This window comes from Suricata suricatta, chromosome 3, assembly GCF_006229205.1.
Source record: "Suricata suricatta isolate VVHF042 chromosome 3, meerkat_22Aug2017_6uvM2_HiC, whole genome shotgun sequence".
Lineage (NCBI taxonomy): Eukaryota > Metazoa > Chordata > Mammalia > Carnivora > Herpestidae > Suricata > Suricata suricatta.
This window is the reverse complement of record NC_043702.1, coordinates 53,100,338-53,121,323: the sequence shown is the minus strand read 5'-3', so window position 1 is coordinate 53,121,323 and position 20,986 is coordinate 53,100,338. Positions and strand designations below refer to the sequence as shown.

Here is a 20,986-nt window from a genome sequence, read left to right as displayed (position 1 = left end):
AGAAAAACTGGAAGGAAATATACTACAGAGGGTGGCTGTTCTTGTACTGTTGTTAAGACAGCCAGCTCAATACTCAGCATGCAGAGCTGCTGTTTTGTGAGTTGCCTCAGGCCGCCTGGCTAATGGACAGGCTGTGTGTCCGGCAGTGTTTGTTGGAGCATGTATCACCTACCGAGCAGTAGGGCTTTCTTGCTGTTCAGGCTGACCAATCTTATAGAATCCACTGACTTTTATCCCTCTGACAGCTTTATTACTCATGCATGACTGGATATTCCCCAGATACCCATTTCATCAAACAACAGGAAAAACATTTGCTTCAATAAATGCTGATACTCTAATTATCAAATTTTCTTAGTCATCCTAAGCCCAATGTCTACCATCCCTGCCTCTTTGAAACTCTTTCCCTGGCTGTTGTGGCCATGGTTAGAGTTAGAAACTTTGAAACCTGCAGCTTTAATGTGGAAGACTGAGTAGAAGTTGACTCCCTAAGTCAACAATAAGAAAATCAGACTAATATAGACAAGGAGACAATACAGACAAGGAGAAATTTTAAGGATTAACAGTCAAATATAACCTGAGATTCCTAATTCTCTTTGGATCTCCAATGAGCTAAGATAAATCTAATTTGATGGCTTTAGCTTTGATATCATATGACTAAGGTATAATTAACTGTCTGTTTTGCTTAACTATTGGTCTAACTAGAATTCCTTTTTTAACGCATCAACTCATGGCACTGCTATAAATTAAATTTATTTCTCATTTTCTTTTGGATCAGTGAGTAGAATTAAACTGTAGCAGAAATAGTTATTAACCAAAAAGGTACTCATTCTGATATTTCAAGAAAACAATTCCGCTCTCAGAAATGACAGGATTAGTTTCACTGATGACATTTTGGGTTTTAAGTGTTAGCCTAGTTTTGAGTATCTCTGATATACACAGTTCAATGCAGGTTTATTTAGTCTTTGACAAAGACATTGGTTGGATTTTTAAAGAAATTCTTTTGAAGCAGAAAATTGACTCAATGTAGATTTTTCAGTCCGTTACACATATTAAACTACATTGATTTGGGTGATGGAAAGAGGCGGAAAGAAATGGAGAGGTGTGGGATAAGAGGCCAATAAGGTTATAAATTTCAAATTACCAAGAGACATGAGAATATTACCAACCTTCTATTGTCAGAGAAATGGTGTCTTACTCATGCCCTTGAAAGTGGAGTGTTGGGTTGTCAGTGAATGCCGAGAGTAATTCTCCTCCAAATGGAGGTGACTGGTTCTAGATGAGACATGAGGGGATATGAAAGTGGCTGCAGCCCTAAACAACCCAGTAGGGAGAACTAGAGTCCTGAACACACACACACACACACACACACACACACACACACACACACACACACAGCAAATTCTGGAGTTGACCTGACCTGGCCTCAAATCCCAGCTCACTCCCTTACTAACCATCATCTTGGTTAGTATCATTTAACCTCAGTCAGTTAGTAACCTCATCTGTTAGCATCTTGGGAAGATAATAATAGACTTCTGAAGGTTATTATTAGATGTAAATAAGACAATTCCTATAAAGTGCTCATAGGACAATGCAGTACTAGTTCAATATTATAATTGCATGTTTCCTAGGCCTGCTGTAAGAAAGTACCACAAATTGGGTCGCTTAGAACAACAGAAATGTATTATCTCACAGTTCTGGAGGCTAGAAATCTAAAATTGAGGTGTCTGAAGGGCCATATCCCTGTGAAACCTGTAAGGGAAGGATCTTTTCTAGTTTCTGGGAGCCCCAGACATTCTTTGGCTTATATCAGCATAGCTCCTGTTTTCACACAGCATTTTCCCTGTCTCTTTACACAGTCTTTCCTCTGGGCATGCCTGTTTCTGTGTCCAAATTTCTCCTTTTTATAAGGACACTAGCCATATTGGATTAGGGTCTACCCTAATGATCTCATTTTAAACCAATTATGTCGGTGAAGACCCTATTTCCAAATAAGGTCACATCCTAAGATACTGGAGGTTAGGACTTTAACTTAATCTTTTTTTTTTAATTTTTAATGTTTTATTTAGTTTTGATACAGAGAGAGACAGAGCATGAGAGGGGGAGGTGCAGAGAGAGGGGGAGACACAGATTCGGAAGCAGGCTCCAGGCTCTGAGCTGTCAGCACAGAGCCTGATGCGGTGCTTGAACCCAGGCACGTGAGATCATGACCTGAGCTGAAGTCAGAGGTTTAACTGACTGAGCCACCCAGGCGCCCCTAACTTAATCTTTTGAGAAGACCCATAACAATTATTTACAAAGCTTTTTTGCGAGAGATATTTTGCAAGAAATAGGTTAGTAAATAAAGTACTTTAAAATTGTAGAATATCCTTCTCTAGTGATTCATTTGCTGTTTCTTTTTCTTTTAAAAGTAAGGAATACTTGTTTTTTTTTTTTTCATGTAGTGACTTTGGTATAAAGTAGCGACTTTCCTGCTCTTAGCGAAATCTGGAATAACTGATGTTGACTCCTCTGTCATCCTATGGCTTCCCGGTCTTGAGGAAAGGAAAATTGCCACAGGCGTACGCAGCCAGGCCTGCAAAAGTATATCCCACAGAAGAAGAGCATGTACTTCTATTGTGAACCATTTGCTAATCATATAACAACCTCAGTTACGCTCATCACAACTGGAAGAGAATCGCTCTTCAGTGGAATTTAAATGAGTATAAATTACATACTTATTAATCAAAATGAATTCTTTTCAGCCAATTTCTTTTTTTTCTCCTTAAATGTTTTTAATGAGTGATATGGACTTTTTGTTATGCAATTTTCTCTGCCACAACCCTCATTCTAAGACCATTTTCATCATGAAAAATAATTCCCAAACACTACACATTCTTTTCTACTTCTTCATGTGCTTTATAAAATGATACCTATTTTTATCCCAAACTAGAGGGTCTGATCTCCTAACATGGCAGACATGGGTATACCTATAAAAGGTTTCAAACGAGGCAACATAAGAAATAAAAATAGGAATATTTGAGGACACAATGCAGGCCAGTAGAACACATAGCACCTTTATTTTTTTATTCAGGGCTATATTGAGCCACATTCATTCAAATGTATCAATGACCTCCTCTCAGAGAACATGTAACAGAGAAAAAAAGGTTCATATGTGAAGAGAAGAATACAAATAGAGAAGAGAAATTAGTTAACTATTTTACAACTTAACAAGATGAAATTTAAAGCACCAATTTTTTTTGCCCTCTAAAAAGTACTAGCCAAACATAACTTCTTAACAGTGCCCCAATAAAAAAAAGAAAAAAAGAATCCAAGTGTAGACCTACCTCTATTTGTACCATGCAAGTGATCATGAAAATGAAATTATCAATCGAAACTTCATACAGCAAGTCATATTTTCCCTTTGATTCAATCAAGTAATTCAGAGAGGATTTATTTTAATTTTTTAAAATAAATTTTTAATGTTTTATTTTATTTTTGAGAGAGAGACAAAGTGTGAGCAGGGGAGGTGCAGAAAGTGAGGGAGACACAGAATCCAAAGCAGGCTCCAGGCTCTGAGCTGTCAGCACAGAGCCCGACACAAGTCTGAAACTCACAAACCGTGAGATCATGACTGGAGCTGAATTCGGACACTCAACCAATTGAGCCACCCGGGTGCTCGTGTTTTACTTTTTAATTTGTCTTCAGTGATAGTCAATTCTCATTTTAACTATGGTTTGTCCTTTCGTCAGTTTTCTCAAGTAGTTAACTGAAAACAACATAATCCCTATATGCGCAAGGGATACATTTGGCCCCAACTGAGGGCCTGCAGTTATTGCTAATGGGCACAGTAAGGGATCAAGGCCACAAGATGGCACTATAAGCAATGAGCTATTGGTTATTTTAATTTGCAGGTACTCTCAAAACTGATCCAGTCTAAGTGGCTTTAAAGTAAACTGAAAAACTCTGAGACTGCAATGCACAATAAAGATGAGGACATATTACATAAATGGAAAGAAAGTTGCTATAATGATTACATAGAAAACACTCCACATCTACGACACATAAGAAGCCACTTTAAAGACTCCTGTTACTTACTGTGATGAATTAGTTACTTGAAAAATGAAATATGGATTCATAAGGGTTTTATTATACCATGGGCTAAAGAAAACTTTTCCATGTGTTCTAACTTCTTTAGTCTTTCTTATTTTTAACACATGGCACCAGTAAATTTATAGTTGAAGCACAAGACAGAAAACTAAGAATTATTAGTTCATTGGTTATAGCCATAACATAAACAAGTTTAGTCATCAAGTCTGTGTAATCTGATTGTTTCAGTCAACTGAGCAAGGCAACTGACATTGACAGCTTAGAAAAGTGACCTTCCAGATAAAGAATTCTGAAGCTGATGAGGGGCTCTTCAGAGAAGTACATGAAGAAGCCAACTCCCGAAGTAGCACCAATTAATGAAACAAATTACCAACATATCTTCTCTTTAAGACACTGGTACTCATCTTTCCTTCTCTGAAATTCTTTTACTTAGCAGCTGTGCAATTGTTGGAAGGCTTGAAGCGGGGGAAGCAGTTTACATAAAAATTTGAAATGTGCCAATCACTGGAAAAGACCTACTGTAATTGAGTGTCTTAATACGATGCTGATTTTAGATTGGTGCTGATGGAAGAGCTAAAAATGATGCATAGCAAAAATGCATGACATTGGTTGCTAATCTGAACAGATTGTAACAGCAGGGCAAATTAAAAGTTAGATAGTCCACATATAAAAATCTAGAATTAATAATCTTCTTGTGAAATCACTAGCATATCACTGCAGGTATGGACAAATGGCATACGTACATGTTTAAAATTTGGATATAATTAAGTTATAACATTATATTAGTTACAAGTGACAACATAATGATTCCATATTTGTATATATTGCACATACACTTTTAACTGACTCAAAGTAAACCCAGAAAGAAAGCAAATCAAGGTTATATAAGTACCTTCTTTGAGCATTTTCAATTATGGAGTTTTCTTCTTTATGCTTTTATTGTTGATTCTACACTAACTTACACCTATTTATATGTTTCAGTTCCCAATTAAGTCAAAAGCTCCTTGGACTTAGTAATGTATCTTCTAATTCCCCACAATTATAATAACAACAACAACAATGATAACATAATAATAAAGTCTACCATTTATTAAGTTCTTATTAGATGCTAGATATTGTGATAAGTAGATATCACTTCACATAAACCTTGCCAAAACATCCTGTGAGGTTAGTACTAATGCTCTCCCTGTTAATAAAGAGGAAACAAAAGTTAATTTGCCAAGTTTACATAACTACTGAGTCATGGAGCTAAGTTTTGAATCCAAGAATACTTTATACCACAGCCCCTGGCTTGCCTTGCAGAGTGGAGGCAGAGGATGACGGCCGGCAGTGCACTGCGTGAGGTCCACGTGGCACCCACGCTGACTGGCTTATGGTCTAGCCACCTTACTTCAGCGTTGTGTGTCCCAATTTAGCTGTTATTATATTACCCTGAAGTTCATATAGTAGAAAGTCAAAAACTCTCCCCAAGTGCCTTCAACCTCTCTCAGGCACCTCCTCACTGCACAAATGAACCCTGCTGGGAAACATACTCCAGTTGCTCTAATAAACTCATAAATGTACTGGCATTTGACCTGACTGAAATAAAGCGTATATTTGATTTTCAGTAGTGGTCCTCCATGGCTTCTGATAGGTGCCACTGTGCTGTGCCCATTGGCATTTCAGGCTATAGTAGTAGTAAAGTAGTGCTTTCTTTCTTCGACAAATCTACTAAAATACCTAAATGTCAAGTAGGGTTGGTCATTGAAATGGACAGTGTGATGAATAGTAAACCATTTTGGAAAAATAATCATTTAGAGTACTGAATTTTAACATTACTAAGCTTTATCAATGGATTGCCACAGTTTGTCCCCAAACCTGTTTATGTTACATGACTAAGAGAAGGGAAGGGAATTAAGAGTGGGTTAGCTCAATGGTAGGAGCTTGAAGCACCCCTTCCCTGAATGTCTTGAAGTGGAAGATGACACAGAGAAACCTATGATGCTGCAAGGTTGTGGCCAGGAGCCCAGCACCCTGCATACACCGGCTCCCACTAGCTGTGTTTGCCTACCACGTGTCAACTGCATTTGTTCTCAAATCTGTTTAGGTCTGTTGCTCTTGTTATTCTAAGTTCAAATATGTTTTTTACTACATAAACAAAAAACATGAAAAAAATAATTTTTTTTCTAGGAAACTTAAGTTGAAATCCAGAGGGTTTGATAGGAGCTCTCAAGTTACATGTGGATAAAACAGTTGTAAAATTTGGGAGAAAAATCACAAGGGTCTATAAGGGTTCTACATCTCTTAAGATTTTTTCACAAGCTCTTCTTAAAACTAGCTCCATTTTAAATCAAACTAAATGGTCAATCATAGATAAGACATTACAGGTGTGATTTTCCTAGGGCAAACAAAGTGATTTTCAAGTTAGTTGATCCACAAAGAAAACACTTCTCCAACAAGATAAGATTATCCAACCAGTGTACATTAATATTTTAAATTAAAATAAAATGTTTAAGAGGTATATAATTATGTCAATGAATTTTGGGCTTAACTAACCAATTACCAGTCCTGACTGTATCAGATATTATGGTGATCCTGTTTTTGACCTGATCTAATATAGACCTATTTTTCAGATTTTACAGAGAACTCTAATTTTACTGAAAGAACTTTTTAATTTTACTGAAAGATTGATGACTGATTAAATTATTGGAAATTAAAATGTTAACTTTGAAAATTGAATATAATACTTAGTACCCGTTTTTTTCAATAAACATTCCTAAAATTACATACTCTTGAGTATGTTTGCAAACAAAGGCATATTTCCCCATTGATATCTATTTACATAGTAAAATCTCAAGGATTCCATGAAAACCCTCTGTCTCCTAAGAACACCCCCACCAGCTTGCAGATGTCCACACTGCTATAGTTGATTCAATTTTCTTTATTGTTTTCTGACAGCAGCTTTTCCTACAGTCAGTATTGAGGGCCACAGAACGCTCTAACTTGCATGGAGAAGAAGAGGGGAAAGGGCAAAAAAAAATTATATACTCCAACGTTTCTCATCTTCCCTGATGCTTGATAAAATCAAGTGTTTCCCCAAGGATTTATCACAGAACAACTTATAGAATCACTATTCTGAGGAACATTCAGTAGTAAAATGTTTACTGTTTGAACCAAATTTTCCTTATTTCTAAGTGCAATAATAAGCAAAATGCATAGTTGTATTAAATAGAGCTGCAACATACAAAGGTGTCTAACAGTGAGCCAGTCCACAAATATTAGTTTTATATTCGTGCATGAGCTATTTTTTTCTCATCAGAAATAAGTAGGTTCTTTATTTAACTGCTATATAAATAGAAAAGGAAGGGGGAAAGAAAGAAAATAGACTGTTGTCACTAGAATTATTTTGTTTGGAAACAAATATTCTATGTGTAACTATTGCATTAAAAAAGATAAGGTCTGCTTTCTTCTTATGGAACTTTAGAAGAAATTTCTCTGCTGTGTTTTAATTTTTATCATTTATTTTATGTTTTTATTTTTTGCTTAATACTTCGTGTTATTGCAAAAAGAACCGGGAAATATTCTTTTACTGGCTTTTCAATGGCTCTAGGACATTCCCTCAGAGAAGTTAATGCTATTTCCTCCATTATCACAGTCCCCCCATTAAAAACTGACTGGCTCGTAAAATTAATCACTAGTGAGGAGAGCAACTACAAACATAACTCTAGTGAGTTAAGCATGAGAAGTTACTGGGAGCCACCACTACTGCACACCAAATCTTGCGAGGCAATACTTTCTCAGAGAATCTCCACTCTAGGGGCATATGGGTGGCTCAGTCAGTCAAGCATCCGACTTTGGCTCAGGTCATAATCTCAAGGTTCGTGGGTTCGAGCCCCGCATTGGGCTCTGTGCTGACAGCTCAGAGCCTGGAGCCTGGGCTTGGGATTCTGTGTCTCCCTCTCTTACTACCCCTCCCCCATTTGAATTCTTTCTCTCTTTCTGAAAGGAAGGAAGGAAGGAAGGAAGGGAGGAAGGAAGAAAGGAAGGGAGGGAGGGAGGGAGGGAGGAAAGAAAGAAAGAATCTTCATTCTAAAGCTCTAATGAAAGCAAATCAGCCATAAACAAAACATTGACCTTTTGCCTTCGATGATTACCCCAAGAATTTGAGAATGTTACCCAAACCCAAACTGAGCCTCTGGGAGTCACCTCTCAATGCCTCCATGGCCCTGCCTGACCCAGAGTTTGGCACAAATAAGAAATACTTGGATCGGGGCACCTGGGTGGCTCAGTCGGTTAAGCCTCTGACTTCGGCTCAGGTCAGATCTCACGTTCATGGGTTCGAGCCCTGCATCAGGCTCTGTGCTGACAGCTAGCTCAGAGCCTGGAGCCTGTTTCTGGTTCTGTGTCTCCTTCTCTCTCTGCCCCTCCCCCTCTCATGCTCTCTCTCTGTATCAAAAATAAATGAACCATTAAAAAAATTAAAAAAAAAAATACTTGGATCTACCCTGTGAAACTTCTCAGAAAAAAGAGTTTGCTTCTACTACATAAAGGAGTGTAAGCCATCATCATCCATGTTGGAAATTCAATGGTTTCCTCAAGTTTAATACTCTTTAATTTGTCCATTTTATTCTTGCTTCCTAAACTCTGTAGATTGAAAACAAATCCCTCTCTATCTGCATTTCCAGACCAATGAGCTGAGTCGGATTCCCCGGCATGCAACCTGTCTACTCACATAGTATCCCATGCTTACAAGAGTCCTAAACTTGGTTTAATGCTCTATTGTTACATTATTAAGAATTCTTAATAAAACTATTAATAATTTTTTTAACAAGAGGCCCATCCATCATTTTCATTCTGCACTGAGCCCTACAAATTGTTTGGCCTAGCCACAGAGTCTGAACTGTCTAGGCCTCATGGGGGAGTCTATGCTCTCTTCACAGTCTGTGGCTCTAGGATTAAGACAAGAATTTGGGGCACTTGGGTGGCTCAGTGGGTTAAGTGTCCAGCTTCAGCTCAGGTCATGATCCTGTGGTTCGTGGGTTCCAGCCCCACATCAGGCTCTGTGCTCACAGCTAGCTCAGAGCCTGGAGCCTGTCTTCAGATTCTGTGTCTCCCTCTCTCTCTGGCCCTCCTTTGCTCATGCTCCCGCTCTCTCTCTCTCTCCTTTTCTCAAAAGTAAATAAAAAACATAAAAAAAAAAGGACAAGAATTAGTGCTGGAAATCAAAAGGGCTAGTCAAGCTGAAGTTCACAGAGACCAGCTGTGGAGAAAGTCTGTTCTTACAGCAAACATGCGGACAAGAAATATATTGACGTTAGAGTCTCTGAAATCTTTTTGAGGTCTTCCATAGCCCCATTGTTTTTCCGTTGCTCAAAACTAACCAAAGTCTTCCAGATACACCAAGGTTCATGTGTTCTCTGTATATAAATATGCATCACTTCTGCTTGCAAAATTTCAGTTGATATCTCAGGAAGGATGGCAAAATAGGCTTGCCCACTGAACTTTGGTGAGCTCAGTGTCTGATTTGGTTATTCTGCACAGCACGCTCTTAAATGGTCCTCAGTACCCAGTAGACAATCTAAAGCAATCAATAGCTTTAGTGCCTCTATTACATCAGAAAATACATAAAAAAGACAATAAAAGCAGTTCACTCTGCTTCAAGGAAGATAAGCAGTTCACTGGAGATGTGGAATGCTGTTTCCTAAAGTAGTATCAATTCTTGATGTGGTTATGAGAAAAAGCTATTAGTCATAGCACAGAATGAATGAAGTTCAAAGGGATACTCTGCCCCGGCCTAAATCTTCCTACTACACCCCAAAGTAAGCTATAAATAAGAAAGGAAATGAAAGCTCATTTCCTCTGTAAAACAGAGGATTTCTTTCTGTGAATTCTTTCACAGGGACTTATACATTTACACATGGAAATGGATCCACTAACTGACCCACTAGGGCCCAACTCTTAACAGTAATACTTACACATTAGCAAGTGCTTCATTATAGTTGATGGACTGTCCCACTTTGACAGAGCAGCTTTCCTGGTTGGCAGATCGCAAAACATTTTATCTCCTTGTATAGTGTTATTTGCTCTCTGCATTCTCAATAAGTCACTACCTCTGGTCTGAAGTTCCTCCAACCTGAGACCTAGGAGCACCTATCTCAACAATGGGAGTTCTAGAATTCTCCAGTCCCAAATCATGTCAGAAAGATGGTAGATCAATGACACATTCTGGTCAAGACCAAATGTAGTCAGAAATTACCATCACACCCAAGCAGCTTGAGGCCCTTAGGTTTCCCAAAATCTGCACTGGAAAAAGAGCCCTAGCGAACTTCCAGTTCATCACCTCATCTGGCAATGAGATTTTCATTCATTTCCTAGTATTTCCCATCAGGAACAAGATGGAGAAGGAGGGAGGGAGGAAAAAGACAAAATCAACTGTGTGACATTTTGATCCAATCTAAAGCACACTAGTACAGTATAAAATTAAATATGTTATATGTAAGATATAATCATTATTATAATATATATACTATTTATAAGCAAAACATTCTTTCTCTGGTGAAATTCATCCCAGCACCAGTGGAGATAGGTGAGGCCGGGGGTAAACTTAACCTCGTACAAACTGCATATGGTTAGTAAGCATGCACTCATCTCAGAAGGAAATATGAACTATTCTAATCAAATAACTACTGAGTCAATGAGAATTCACTTGTATCTTGAGTTTTCTGCATCTCAGACATTGCGATTCCACCTTTAAAGTCACAGTAGTGACACTTTTGCCTTTTAAGTCATATGGTTGATGAACAACACAACTTATGATTTTTACTGTAGAAATTTACAGCAGTAATGTTCAGAGTTATAAGTTTCTGAGAGAATAGTTTGATAAAATATTTAAAATATAATATAGTTTGATATTTGGAAATAAAAATATATGTACTGTTTCCATAAAACAAACTGTAGAAAGGCTCACTCAGCAATATCTTCCTGGACAGTCAAGATAGGATTATTGTAGATTCCTAAGAGGGAATGAGTTTTTAAATGCTGCAAAATATCTACCTAAAGGAAAAACATCATCTTCTTCCTGTAAGTTTCTGAAGTTTTTTTTTTCAATTGGGTATGTATTAGAGAGGTGGGGGAAAGACATCTGGGTCATAATAAAATCTCTTATTCTCAACTTCACACTGCACAGGAAATCCTAATTAAATTTCTAACTCTTCTGTAAATAATATCTTACACTTAAAATAAAACTCATTTATAATAATGCTTTTGGAGCGTATCTGATAACCCTTTGGAAGCTTCCCAGTTATAACATCCTAAATAATATTTTACTGCTTTTCCCCTAATCTTAAAATAATATGCTTAAATAATCTTAATAACAAAAGTAGAGTTGAAAATAGTATGAAAAAGCTATAGACCAACCCCATTTATAAGTGCTAACTGAACCTAGCAATATATCAAGACAATAACACACACCCAAGCAAGATTCATTCCAGAAATAAAAGTAATACAAAATTAAAAAGTTTCCAAATAGTATATAAATTAATTAAGTGGAAAGCAAAAATTGCCCAGAATTGGGTTGGGGGCTCAGGGTAGAACAAGATTCTAGGATGTCTTCTGGCTTTAATTCTGTCAAAATGCCTGCATCAAAAACACTTGAAACAAAATGATTTATGTAGTGAAATGATAAAGAGAAATTACTAAAATATTCTTACCATTAATACTATTTGCCTTTCCAATAAATATGTGCCTCCTACTTATTCATAGCCCATTTTCACCAACACTTCTATTTCTTATAGTTCTTAAGAGTACATTCCACATAGAGTTTTATTCCAGAGGTTCCTTTTACTCTTAAATACGTTGTGTTAACTATCAAAAATCAATGACCACAGTAGATAAACAGTTTCAGCACCCTTTTGAGGTTCTTAAGCCAAGTGGACTATTGATTTACTGCCAATTTTTTGAGGATTTCTTAGTTTGACATAATATACCCTTGTTCTATCCAAATATCAGAGTGTCAAAGTATGACACTTAAGGGTCAAGAGTATGCCAGTCTAAAATCTCACCTAAGTATTTAGATGTGCTTCCAGCATGACTGAGATTGGTATAGAACATGACAATATGCACTTTACTTCAGTATTGACTGGACAACAGAGGGGTTTTTTTTCATTCTCAGCTCTTGGAGTTTAAATATATAGATGATTCTCCACAAATCCATCTTATTGTAGAAGCAGAAATACTGTAGACTCCTACATCTGTGAGAAGACAGGCAAGGAGCACTTGGGAGATGTTACACCACTAACATACTAATTGCTTCTGGGGACACTCTTCAATCAAAATTCTCTTACCCATAAAATGAAACTACCCATGTGGCGGTGCCTGCCAGAGTACCAGAGCTGAATGGGACCAGTGCTGTCTGACGCTCTGCCCACAGGCAGCCACACATCAGTATGGCATAGAGTAACGTCCAGAAACATCAGAGTTTGAAGATTCAGATTCAATTCTTAGCTCTGTCATTTTCTAATTATGTAACCTGGAGCAAATAATTTAAAATCTCTGAATTTCTCTCTCCTCCCTCCCTCTCCTTCTCTCTCTCTCTCTCTCTCTCTCTCTCTCTCTCTCTCTCTCTCTCTTTAGAAGTAAAATGAAAGTTTGAACAAAGTAGTCTTTCCAGTACCTTTGCTTTCTATGATTTTCACACATACAGAACAGATCGTTCTTAATAATTTTCCATGAGGATTAGTCAGGCAAGATTCTTATGTTGCCTTTATCTCTTTAACAACTCACTGTGCATCATACATGGAGAATTGTGATTTCATTTTCATGATCTTCAGTTTCCTACTGATTATTTAGGTAAACATTGTGGCATATTAAATGGCATAATTTCTACAATTAACCCAATGGGTACTCTTTGCTCTGAGCTGTCCTCTTTATAAATGATGAGAATAGTCAATGCGCTGTTTACAAAAAATAAGCCAGGCAGAAGGAGAGGAAAGCACATTAATGTCCCAGTTCCACTATTAATTTCTTGCTAGATGAGACAGACTGCAGTTACCTCATCTGTAATAAAAAATTTTTTTAAGTTTATTTATTTTCTTTTGAGAGAGAGAGAAAGTGAGCATAAGTGGGAGTAGGGCAGAGAGAGAGAGGGAGACAGAGAATCCCAAGACGGTTCTGCACTGTCAGCACAGAGCCCAACGAGGGGCTGGAACCCATGAACCATGAGATCATGACCTGAGCTCAACCAAGTGAGCCACACAGGTGCCCTCATCTATAATACAAAATTTAACAACTGTCTTACCTGTCTCATAAGAATATTGACAGAACTATATGGGTTAATATATGTGTGAAGATTAAAGTCTCTGCAAATGTAAATTTTGATGTCATTACAATGATTGATGCTGCCAATAGCCTCTAAGCTAGTAAATGGAATGAACTATTATGTATCCTATGAACTTCCAGTTAGTTGACTGTCTTGCTAAATATAGCACCAGACCATAGGTGTCTCTGTTGGATAAGCTCCCTGGCTTTAGTGCCCATAACAAGTTCAGTATAAACATTGTACATCACTGAACCATGAAGAACAGAGAGTATTTTTCCAAAGTATTTTTCTGGGAATAATTGTGAAGGATCATCTTCTATGTGAATGGCTGTGACCTTGTACTTCCAGCACAAATAGAACCATGTTTTCTATACTGGTCCTAGTGAAGATGTAATTTCAAGGAGAATGACTTATTACTCTGTGCATGGCAGGGGGAACAATAACCCTTGCGTAACCCAATGATCTGTGCATAATCTTCCCCCTGGCAACAATTTAAGGACAGAAAGGAGGAAGCGGTTTGGATTCCAGTTTTCGTCTACTTAAGAAGTCCATGCTGCAGACCAGAAGTTTGCCATAATTTACACAATTTTATTTTGGATGGATCTTAAAAGATAAAGCAACAGAAATTCTCATGGTAAGAAACCACAAGTATCAGAACCAAGTCTTAAAACAGTGGTCATTCTGGATCTAGAGTAAAATGGATTTATTGTCAGCCTTAAAGAGATAATAATTCTATCACTCTGTCTCAGAGGTTAATAGAACAGTAACAGCAAACCCCCATCAGGTCTCATGACTATCCAAATCATGAAAGAATCATGTCAAATTGCTAAGCTGAGGCTTTAAAATAAATTTAGAGTCAAAACTGAAAAGGAGCAATGGACATTTAAAGGTTCATCCAAGGATTGTGATTCTCTGTCTTCATAACAGGAGAGAATAATTCATAGCTTATTTTCAAGCCTTATTCTGGGTTTGGAAATAGAAAGATGGAAAAAATGCCTAGAACAAATTTTGGTTACATTAAACCACAAGCATCATTGAGAGATCATGACAAACAAAATTGATGTCGGTATTAAAGGATTTGCAAAATTAATTAGAAATACTTTTTTGGGGCGCCTGGGTGGCTCAGTCAGTTAAGCATCCGACTTAGGCTCAGGTCATGATCTTGTGGTTTGTGAGTTCAAGTCTCTTGTTGGGTTCTGTGCTAACAGCTCAGAGGGTGGAGCCTGCTCAAGATTCTGTGTCTCCCCACCCCCTCTCTCTGATCCTCCCCCGCTCGTGCTCTGTCTCTGTCAACAATAAATATACATGTAAAAAATTTATTTTTATTTTTTTTTCTGAGCCAGAAAGACAACTGATATGGACAGGTTTTTGGAAATGAAGTACACCAAATAGTCAAGCACTGAAAATGGAGCTAAGACTTCCCAGGTGCCATGGTGGACGTAACTACCCAGTACTATAGACTAGGTGGCAGGTTTAAAGAAAAGGTATTGATTTCCCAGTCATTTATTATATGCCATAGACAGTAATTCTTCCAAAACATCAAACACACTTTTCAGACAGACAAGCATGTTCCAGCTTTCTGATAGTGTCAATTAATTCTGAGGAATCATTTTAAATTCTCTCCAGTGAGAGAGTTTTGTTATTGCATTTTAGTTTCATTTAGACCCCTTTTTCAAGAACTGTGTCTAATAGACCTTCAGAGCATCTCTGGGCAGCTCTAACTTACATAACCTCATTTTTCAAAAGTGTTCATTACTTTCTCCCCCTCTTAACATGCTCTCACTCCGGCTCAGGGCCTCCCCGGGGGCACTTTGCTGCCTGCTTTGGTAATATAGTAGTGCCTACCTTGGAGACTTTTTCTCATTTCTAAATGGAGTGTGCAGAATATGAAGGGGCTGGGGACAATGCTCCTATTGTTGCAGATCGGCAATGGAATCTGAATCTGCCAGTGAAAATAGCCTACAATCGTATCTAGCCAGGATATTATCCGGGGCACATGTGGGAGAAATAAAAGGAAATAATGGAAAATGACAAAAAGAAATGGCTTCATTTCTACTTCCAATCCAGAAAAAAAGGGAAAAAATAAATATCCAAGTATATTTTAAAAATTAACACATTATTTAAAATAAAAATTATGAAGTATGCTACAGAGTCATCTTATACTCCATTTGAAATTCTCCAAGAATATAATGCAGCTTCATTTAAACAGCATACTTAACAATTTTGCTAAACATTAGAAAAAAAAACTCTCAGCTACAGATAATTCACTGGAATACCTCACTTCTCTGTTCAGTGAAATTAACACTATTTGCAAATTCTGACTTGCAAAAAGCAAAAGAAAGCTATAGTCAAACTTAAACCTCACCTCTTTTTCATCTTCAGGAGGGAAAAAGTACATTAAAAACCATAAATGTAAGATGTTTTACTTGTCAGTGAAACACAACACTGGAGTAAAAGGAAAATATTAAATTATCTACTTCATAGTTGTATGTGTACAAAGTCATCATTATTTTTTAATAACTCCCAACTCGTTAGCCTGTTAGCGTTTTTATTTTTCTTCCAGACATAAAGCTTACGCTTGGCCACGGATATTTATGAAAGGCCAGAATGCCTCCAGCAATGTGATTTAGAAATCACGTTTTCCTCAGTCACACACTCTCCCTGAAATCTATTAAATATGTAGAATCTCACATTTCTTAACCACTGCACATACATCAAGTACAGCACTATCTATGCATTCATGAGTCTCCAATGTAAGGATGACTTAATACAGAAGTAATGAGCATCCTCCAAGCATTCCAATGGGCCATAAGAAGATGGACAGACACAGATGATGCCCAGCTCTACTACTTACAAACCAAGTGGTCCTAAACACATTATTAATATCTCTCACATTTCATTTTCCCATCCATAAAATGAGGATGATAATCATACCCACAGGGTTGTTGGGGATTAAATGAGATAATGTATGTAAAGCACTTATCACAGAGTAGGTTCTTAATAAATGGTTTTCTTTATTTTCTTGTTCTCTTTCTAAGGAAAAAAAAACCAAACACTGAGAGATACTCCACTTTGTTTTGATGTCTAAACTGTGCTTTCCCTTTAGCAAAGATAATGTGAAGTTATGTGCACGTGGAAGGGAATAGGTTTAATATGCCACTGAAGAACAGACAGTTGCTCTATCAAAAATTCACTCTGCAGGGGTAACCAGAAACCCATACTCCAAATGCAGCTATTACACAGAGAGCTTTACCTGCCATTAATAGCATAGTGCTTTCCCAATGTTAAACATGGACTTTCATCGGCGAAATTGGTAGCTTATTAATTAGCACAGCATATATAAATATGGATGGTAATTATTGAAATTAGTGGTATGCAGGATGTGTGTATTGGTAATAATATTCTAGAGACATCCGTTCAACCCTCTTATTAATAAGGCATAAAAATCTAGAAAATTCCAAACTTGTATTCATTGGGACGGACCCTGAGGCTGTCCAATCCTGCCATGTAGTCAAAGGATTCTGGTTGCCTGATGTCCACCACAAGAGCAACTGGATTCTGCCTTTGACACATTGCAAGTGGTGTTTTGATCACCTAAAATGAAGAGAACTTGGACTTCATAAATCTTACTGAACAGTGTCTAAACTATTTGACCTGACTTGCCAATAAATTTTTTGTTTAAATAAATGTCTTTATATGCAGCAGAGTTTGGTCTGAGATCTGCTTTCATTAAAACCAAGTAGCAAAGTAGCAAAGTTATTCAATGTTAGTAGTCAACTCCTACTTACTGCAAACTTTTTGGCAACTATTATGATGTACCTAGGTGCTATTATAAACCTAATAGTTGTGTACAACCTAACTGGCGTAGGTCAGTTTGCTTCATGCTTGCTTTTTTTCCTAATTAAAAGAATATATTAACTTAGATCAATGGGTAATTAATTTCTTGTGGAATGCATACACACAGAATAAATCACAGGAGTGGAAATAAAGTGAGATTAGAAATCAAAAGAAACTATTGGGACCTCATCAAGATAAAAAGCACAGTAAAGGAAACAATCAACAAAACTAAAAGGCAACCAACAAAATGGGAGAAGATAGTTGCAAATGACATATTAGATAAAGGGTTAGTATCAAAAATCTATAAATAACTGAGCAAACTCAACACCCAAGAAACAAATAATCCAGCAAAGAAATGGGCAAAAGACACAAATGGACATTTTTCCAAAGAAGACATCCAGATGGCTAACAGACACATGAAAATCAGGAAAATACAAATCAACACCACCATGAGATACCACCTGACACCTGTGAGAATGGCTACAATTAATAACTCAGGAAACAACAGATATTGGTGAGGATGTAAAGAAAGGGGAACACTTTTACACCATTGGTGGGGATGCAAACTGATGCGGCTACTTGAAAACACTATAGAGGTTCCTCAAAAAATTAAAAATAGAGCTACCCTATGACCCAGCAATTGCACTATTAGGTATTTATCCAAAGGATACAAAAATGGTGACCCAAAGGGGCATGTGCACCCCAATGTTTAGAGCAGCACTATCAACAATAGCCGAATTATGGAAAAAGCCCAATGTCCATAGACTGACAAGTGGATAAAGAAGATGTGGTACGTACACACACACACACACACACACGAGGAAATATTACTTGGCAATGGTGATCAAAAAGAATGAAATCTTGCCATTTGCAACAACATGAATGGAACTAGAGTGTATTATGCTAAGTGAAACAAGTCAGAAAGACAATTGCCATCTGATTTCACTCATGTGGAATTTAAGAAACAAAACAGATGAACATAGGGAAAGAGAAGAAAAAAACAAGATAAAAACAGAGTAGGAGGCAAACCATAAGAGACTCTTAAATACAGAGAATAAACCAAGGGTTGCTGGAGGTTGTTGGATGCGGGGGATGGGCTAACTTGGTGATGGGCATTAAGGAGGGCACTTGGTGGAAAGTGCACTGGATGTTATTATGTAAGTGATGAATCACTAAATTCTACTCCTGAAACCATCATCACTCTATATGTTAACAAACTTGGATTTAAATAAAATGAAAAAAAATCCAAAGATTGCGATCTTTAAAAATTATAATGTTGAGGCTGGTAAAGTTTCAGTGAGTTGATACATGGCTTTTGGCATCATAAAGAAACACCATTTTCTGGAGAGAAAAATAGGTGAAATTTATCATGAACCTTAAAAATAAATATTCTACCAATAACCACATGAAAAGATATTCAACATCATTAGCTATCAAGATAAGGCAAATCAAAACCACAATGAAATACCACCTCATACCCACTAGGATGACTCTAATCAAAAAGACCTATAACAATAAGTATAGGCAAAGATGTGGAGAAATTATAACACTCATACATTGCTAGTGGAAATGTAAAATAGTGTACTCATTTTTGAAAACAATCTGGTAGTTCCTCAAAAAGTTAAACATTAGAGTCACCATATGACCCAGCAATTCCACTCCTAGGTACATATCCAAAAAAATGAAAACTGACATGCGAATGTTCACAGCAGTATTACTCATAATAGTCAAGAAGTAGAAACAAATGTCTGTCAACTGAAGAATGGATAAATAAAATGTCGTATATAATGGAATATCATTCAGCTACAAAAAGAAATGAAGTAGCATTGGTAAGTGGCACAACATGGATGAATCTGAAAACATTATGCTAAATGAATGGATCCTATCACTAAAGACCACATATTGTATGATTCCCTTTATATGAATTGTCCAAAATAGGCAAATCCATAAAGCCAGGAAGTATATTGGTAGTTGCCTAAGACAGAGAGCTGTGGTCAAATGAAAATGACTGCTAATGGGTATGAGGTTTCTTGTGGGGTAATGAAAATTTTCACAAATTGGGTATGGTGATGGTTACACATCTCCACAAATATTACATGCTGTAAATAAATGAATTGTATAGTATGGAATTATCCCACAATAAGGCTGCTGTAAAAAAATGACTAATGTTCAAACTCCTTGACCCAGTAACCCTAAGCATCAGTTTGAACCATAGAAAATTACCAGTGTTTTTGGCCTACAAAATAGCAACTTGATACAGCTATCCTAAGATGGAATCCAAGATTTATTTATAAAGAAGTTCATTAGTTGCAATTTTATTATAACGTAATTTTGGAAACAACCTAAGCATTGAGGGAAAGAAAAGATTTAACTATTGTATAGGGACACTGGGTGGCTCAGTTAAGCATCAGATTTCAGCTCAGGTCATGATGTCCCTCCCGGCCCATGAGTTAGAGCCCCACATTGGGCTCTGTGGTGACAGCTCAGAGTCTGGAGCCTGCTTTGGATTCTGTGTTTACCCCCTATTTCTTTCTCTGTCCCTCCCCTGCCAGCGCTCTGTCTCTGTCTCACTAAAAAATAAACATTTAAAAAAAAGACATTATAAAAATTTAAACTATTGTATAATTACATGGTAGAATATAATGCAAATAAATAAATTACCTTCCTGAAGAATTGTTTAAAGCATGATAAAATATCATCCTACTACAAGATGCAAATTTGGAATTATCATTACTCACAGACAAAAATAAGTAAATATAAGAAAATACACCAAGAATACTGACAGAATTAGCTGTGAAAGTTAAGAGTCTGGGTGATTTTAGTTTTCCCTTTATTTTTTACTTTGCAAATTTTCTATAATAAGCTTGCATTACTCTTAAAATTAGAAAATATTCTTTCATAAAAAGAAAGGAAAAAAACCAAGAAAGACCAAGATGCCTAATACACTTGGAATTCAACTAAATTTTACTTTTATTCAAAAAAGATTTTGGCGGTCTGCACCATGGCGTACCCGGGGCACCCTGGCGCCGGCGGCGGGTACTACCCTGGCGGGTATGGAGGGGGCCCGGAGGCCCTACGTTTCCCGGACAAACTCAGGATCCGCTCTACGGTTACTTCGCTGCTGTAGCTGGACAGGATGGGCAAATAGATGCGGATGAATTGCAGAGATGTCTGACCCAGCCAGGCACTGCTGGAGGATATGAACCTTTTAACCTAGAGACTTGTGGGCTTATGGTTTCAATGCTGGATAGAGATGTGTCAGGAGCAATGGGTTTCAATGAATTGAAAGAACTCTGGGCTGTGCTGAACGGCTGGAGACAGCACTTCACCAGTTTTGACAGCGACAGGAGGGGAACAGTAGACCCTCAAGAACTGCAGAAGGCCCTGACCACAATGGGATTTCGGTTGAGTCCCCAAGCCGTGAATTCAATCGCAAAACGATACAGCACCAATGGCAAGATCACCTTTGACGACTACATCGCCTGCTGTGTCAAACTACGAGCTCTGACAGCTTTCAAAGACGGGATACTGCTCAGCAAGGTGTTGTGAATTTCCCATATGATGACTTCATTCAGTGCGTCATGAGTGTTTAAATCAAGAGGAAGCTGCGTGAACATAACCAACATTCCTACTGGAGTCCTCCTTTGCTCTTACTCTTTGTCTTCCGTAACGTGTGTAACTTGCATCGCTGCTCTTCCTTAGGAGCCGTCATAAATATTTATTACTTTATGTGCAACTGAGGTTTTTAGTATTGATAATAAATTCTGT

The 20,986-nt window shown here is 37.4% G+C and overlaps 1 protein-coding gene and 1 pseudogene across 1 annotated transcript in view; one reads left to right on the top strand and one right to left on the bottom strand.

Moving 5' to 3' along the window:
* PDE11A (phosphodiesterase 11A) overlaps positions 1 to 20,986 on the bottom strand; it is a 350,510-nt gene that overhangs the window by 271,936 nt on the left and 57,588 nt on the right. The window lies entirely within an intron of this gene.
* On the top strand, positions 20,220 to 20,954 carry LOC115287674 (annotated as a pseudogene).